We start from the raw sequence: 6,326 nt of genomic DNA, 5'->3' as shown, positions 1-6,326 counted from the left end.
TTCTGGTCGTAATTCAATAAAGGTCCAAATCCTATTAGCACCCAGCAAAACATCAGCAACATAGTTGTACAGTGCTGTCCAGTGGTACATATTTTGCCTGAGAAACCATATAACAGATAGCCTTCTTCTTCTCTAAGCCCTGCATGTACAATAGAGTATATCTTCTTCGTTTCGTTTATTTCATATATATAACAGTTAATTTTATTTTTACCTGCGTAAGGGTGGTCACAAGATAGTATTGGTATATAGCTATGATATTAAATCGAAATCGACGTTTTTATTTTGCATATTCCTGATAGAAATGTACTTAGCCGTTCTTTGCACTTTTGTTGCACACTGCTGTGCCCTAGTGTGTTGAAAACGTTTTCAAAAAGAGTGGACATACCTTACCTATAGGTGATGGTATTATAAGTATGTGTACAGTTATTAGTTAACCCTTAGATAGGCAATTTTTTTGTTTGCTTTATTTTTATGGCACTAAGTGCTAAAGTCTTGGAAATTGATTTTGATGAACTAACATGACGCGCTCAAAAGCTCTAGACATTTGAAATATAGGGAAATCGATTTTTATAAAACGTGCGACTTAATTCTTGCACCTATTTGCTTTGAGGACAATTTTGTCAATAGAGACGAAAATTGCTCAGTGATATAACTCGAATTAATTTGTGATTATGTCTTGAGTGCGTGTATGATTATTTTAATTTAGCACTATACAATATATTGTCTTATGTCTTGCCTTGAATTTTCTATTTGAAATTATTTACACTTGATCGAATCATATAAACATAAGTATAGACGATGGGTAGACTCATAAACAAAATAACACAAGGTGAACAACGTCAGACATGGCTTTTAATACAGCTTATCTATGGTGTATGGCCTTTATTGAGGTCAAGCAAAAATTCTGTGACGATTTAACGATTTATAAGAATTGGATTAAAAATATGACTATTTTGAGAAATCAATGGTATGATAGTCCTTAGTGTCGTAGGCTGTGTAACCAATAGCCATAGAAGCGAAATTGGTAATTGCTGTACTTATAGTCACTTTCAATAGCTAGTCAAAAGCTTTATATTGCTTTAAGATCTTAAATCAATTGTGTACCATTGCCATAGACTAAATTTTGCATTTAATTCCAAAGAAAAAGAAAGAAAGATTCAAAAGATCTCGGTGGTCAATTATTATGACTTCCTTACTGTCAACAAATTTTCTTTTAAAACTGCAATTGTTTCGTTACTAATATGGCATTTACGTCAGGCTGTTGAAAATAAATGTGGCCAATATTGTTATCTTCCAACTCCAGCTTTAAGGAAACCATTTATTACACTGGTCAACAAGATAAGGTGACAATCAAATTATACTTTAAGGTTTTTAATGGACTTAGTTTGAACCCGAATTCAAAATTAACCTTACAAGCTTTTAAGAAACAACCTTTTATAATTTAAAAAACGAAACTTGTATTAGGCTTTTTACTTAATTATACTTAAAGTAGCGCTTAGTCCGGTGTGAACTAGGGCCTCACCCAACAAACTTCTCCATTCAGCTCGGTCCCTAGCTAGATGTCTCCAGTTTCGCGCTCAAAGTTGGCTGAGGTCTTCCTCTACTGCGCTGTCCTGTAGGTGTGTATTCGAAGACCTTCCGGGCTTTTGGTCTTCTGGCTAAGTCTACGTAGCTGTACAGCCCGATGCATACGGGACCGTAGATCACACAGAATTTTTCTTTCGAACCGACCCAAGGTGCTTTCATCCGCTTTTGTCATAGTCCATGCTTCTGCACCGTATACCAGGACGGGGATAATAAGGGTCTTATAAAGCGACATTTTGATCCTTCGAGAGAGGACTTTGCTACTCAATTGCTTTCTTAGCCCAAAGAAACAGCGGTGTTATTGTTCGTTTGATTTCAGTGCTGATGTTGTTTCTGCGTTTACAGCGGAGCTTAGGTAGACGAAGTCCTTGACTACCTTAAAGTTACATCTGTCGATGGTGATGTTTTGACCAAGTCGTCGGTGTTGTAAGTCGTTTCTTGACGACAGCATGTACTTTGTTTTGCCCTCATTAACCGTTAAACCCATTTTTGCCGCCTCTGCCTCAATACTAACAAAAGCCCCATTAACATCACGCTGAGTTCTTCCGATTATGTCAATATCAGCATATGCCAGTAATTGGACAGACTTTTGAAAGATAGTGCCTCTAGTGTTGACGTGGGAGTTCTGCACTATTCTTTCAAGTACTATATTAAAAAAATCGGATGACAGCGCATCACCTTCTCCAAAACCTGTTCTGTTAAGTTGTTTTCAACTTTTATGGAGCAGCATTATTTCTCCATGGTCATCCTCCTCAAACGGACGAGTTTGGCAGGGATGCCAAAACTATACAACTCGTCCCTGTAGATGCTGTCGTATGCGGGCTTGAAATCGATGAAAAGATGGTGGGTGTGGATTTGGTGTTCTTGGAACAGAAGCTGTTGTAAGCGATGTTAAGTAGACTGATTCCTCTTTAGTTGGTGCAGTTTAGAGGGTCTCCTTTTTTCAGGATCGGGCAATGACCCTGAGGTTTCAATCGTTCCATTCTGCTGACCATATCTTACAGATAAGTTGGTGCATGCTCCCACCCAACTTTTCTCCAGCTGGTTTAAAGAGCTCGGCATTCAAGCCGCCTCCTATAGCGGCTTTGTTAGACTTCATCTTAGATATGACAATCTTAACTTCGTCTAAGTCCGGAAGACGGGATTGTTGGCTTTTGCCGTCTATGGTGAAAGGATCATCCTGCCTGACAGTGGAATGCGGTTGGTTCGTCAACGCCGTTATACAGTCTGCAGAAATGGTCCTTCTATATCCTCAGCATTGACAGCGTTCGGTTCTAGGTTTATGTACTTGTGAATTTCGTTACACCTGTTTATAAAACTTTCGAACTTCATTCCTGCTTTTAAACCTCTCAACACCTTCGACCGCACGCTTCTCATGCTCTCTCTTTTTCCTTCTGTGAAGTCGATGAGCAGCTCTCGTCCTTTTATGCAGCGCTGCTTTTCATGCCTGTTGTTTGGCTGATGCATTTGCCTGCCGACATTCCTTATCAAACCAGGAGTTTGTTGTTGGTGGTTGCTTGAAACCCAGCACGTCAGATGCGGATTTTCTGATTGCATCTTGGCAATGTAGCCACTGGTTTTCGATACATTGTGTAACTAGGTCGGAGAAGGATTTGCTGATTTTTTTCGAAGTTGTACCTTCTCCCAGCATCTCCCTGTTTTTTTTTTTTTTTTTTTTTTTTTTTTTTCAATTCAATCATTTTTTATTCAATTTTCACTTCAGAATAACATAATAACAATATTTTTAGATACTCAAGAAGATAAGTTTTAAAAAAAAAGAATAAGATCTGAGCCATTCAGTAACATGTGTATGTCAGTGTTGAGTGGCCGGCTAAAAATTAAGCATACTAGAGAAAAACTGACGTGGGGTACTTTCAGTTGTTCTTTTCTGCAATTTTTAATTAATTCAAGTCAAAAATACAAAATTTAGATATCAAAATTAATTTAAAGAAAGTTGAAAAATTGGTTTAAATAAAAGAATCCTTTTGCATTTATTGTCGTACTTTATAAACCAATTCAATGTCGCTCATATCCATGGTGAAAAGCCATTCTTTAATTTTTCTTAAGAAAGAGTTGAGATTGTTTGTTGTTCTTATTCCAAATGGAAGATTGTTGAAAGTAGTTCGCGATGTCATTAGATAGAAGTTCATAAAATGTGTTTTATGTGCAATCAAAGTGCTGACAAGTTCTAAATTGTTGACCCGTAAATTGTATATTGAAGAATTTCTGCTGGGAATATTACCACTTTGTTGATAGAATTCTTTTAAGACCTTAAAAACATACAGGTGACCCAACGGAAGTATCTTTAATTCGCAAAAAAGAGGCCAGCTGTGTGTACGTTGATTTTTACCACAAATAATACGAATTATATGTTTTTGGGCAATTAAAATGGGTCTAAAAGTGCTCATAAAAGTACCCCCCCAACTAACTATACCGTATTGCAATTTAGACTGAGTAAGTCCGTAGTAGATCATAGTTAAAACATTCTTAGTGCAAAATGGTCTTAACAGATAAGTCTTACGCGTAATAAGATTCATATAATTTCTAAGTGAATTAACATGAGATTTCCAGTTTAGATTACTGTCGAAAATAATTCCTAAGTATTTAAATGAGTCAACACGTTCAATTTGAAAACAGTTTGGGGAACACTGGTTATTATTTAAAAAATTGTATCTACCACATGTGGTACCCGTGGCATGATGGTTAGTGCGTTGGACTGTCATGCTAGAGGTCTTGGGTTCGATCCCTGCCTATGCCACCTAAAGTCTTTTCACGGGTACTGCCTCTTGCGAGGAATTGACAAATTCTCCAAGAGTAACTATTGTCATGAAAAAGTGCTTTCTCAAAATTAGCCGTTCGGAGTCGGCATATAAACTGTAGGTCCCCTCCATTCCTGAGAACATTACTCGCACACAGGAATGGTTGAGAGTTGTAAGTCACTAGGCCTTGGTTCTCAATGGACTGTCGCGCCACCCAATTTATTTATTTATTTTTTTTTATCTACCACATACATGCAAGGGTAAAACGAATTTTTGACAATCATACGAGTGGAAATACAACTCAAAATCCTTAGGAAAGTCATCTGTTAGCTTGAAACACATAACTTTTGTTTTATCGCTAATAATTAGTTTATGATATGCAAACCACACCCTTAGTAATTGTAAGTCTTTATTTAAGTTGGCAAGACATTGAAAATAAGTCGGAACAGTGTAAGTAAATGCTATATCATCTGCAAAGGCTATAAGATTTCCAGAAAAATCTTGAAGGAACAGCGAGTTAATGTAGATTAAAAAAAGTAAAGGTCCTAAAACAGAGCCCTGTGGGACACTATTTTTTAATGTTTGCACATTACTGAAAACATTATTAATTAATACTCTTTGTTCCCTTCCAATCAAATATGATTTAAACCATTCATATATTATACCTCTAAAACCAATATTATATAACTTACTTAAAAGTATTTCATGATCGACCATGTCAAATGCCTTTGTCATGTCAATGAACAGCGCCATCGTTGAGTGGCTTTCGTTTATACCCTTGTATAAATAACAACTTACTTTTAAAATAGCATCTTCCGTACTTCTACCTGATCGAAACCCAAATTGAACTTCGGAAAAAAAATTGATTTTTTCGAGAAATGAGAGCATGCGTGTTTTAATTAACTTCTCAAAAAGTTTGGAAAACGTAGGAAGCAGGGAGATAGGCCTATAATTAGCTATATTTTTATGATCTCCTTTTTTAAAAATTGGGATAACTTCTGCAATCTTCAATGCATTAGGGAGCTTCCCAAAACTTATACTTGAGTTGAAAATATAGCATAGTATATCAACAATTTCCCAAGATACTTTTTTTAAGATAACCGCAGAGATGCCATCACTAGTACAAGATTTCTTATTCTGTAAACTTTGAATTTGCATATGTATTTCTCCAGGGGAAAATTCTTGAAAGTAGAAGCTATTAGTTTCCATTTTGTCTTTTTTTATGCTATCAGCGATGGTGCAGTTGCAGCAAAGGTGGTTTGGTTCAGGAGGTTTCAGAGCATCGGTGATATTTACAAAATAATCATTAAAACTACCCGCTATTATGTTCGGATCAGAAGTAACAACATTATTGCATAGAATGTTTGAAATCTCATTTGGTTTATGTTGCTTACCTAAAATACAATTAACAACTCTCCATTCTTTTTTCACATCGCCCCTATATTGATTTAAGCGGTTTTTATAATAGGAATCGCGTGCCTCAGAAGTTGTTTTTTTTACACGTTTGCAGAGCTGAGAATAATATTTTTTTAAATTTAGGTTAAGTGGATGCCTTTTGCATTTTTTAGCGATGCTATTTTTAAGTTTTATTTGCTTTAGCAAACTATGTGTCATCCAAGGCTTCAAGAGTTTTATTTTGTTTGACAATTTTAATAGTTTTTTAGAACTCTCTAAATGTCTACTTAATATGGAAATGAATTGATCATACGCTTCAGAAGGATCGCTCTTAGATAAAGCAGTTTCCCAAAATTCATACCTTAGTTTTTGACGAAGAATACCAAAATCTATTTCATATTTTATTTTTCCCAACTCGATTTGTTGTGGAGTATGGTTCTCACGAACTTTTAAAACACATAAACGGTGATCAGTTATTTTGTAGTCATGCACTTCACTAAAAAAGATTGACTTGTTATTTTTGTAAAATCGCACAAAAATATGATCAAGGCAACTTGAACTTGAACTTGTAACTCGGGTAGGCACATT

This window comes from Eupeodes corollae, chromosome 3 (genome assembly GCF_945859685.1).
Source record: "Eupeodes corollae chromosome 3, idEupCoro1.1, whole genome shotgun sequence".
NCBI lineage: Eukaryota > Metazoa > Arthropoda > Insecta > Diptera > Syrphidae > Eupeodes > Eupeodes corollae.
The sequence above is the reverse complement of the archived record's forward strand: the minus strand, read 5'-3'. Positions refer to the sequence as shown.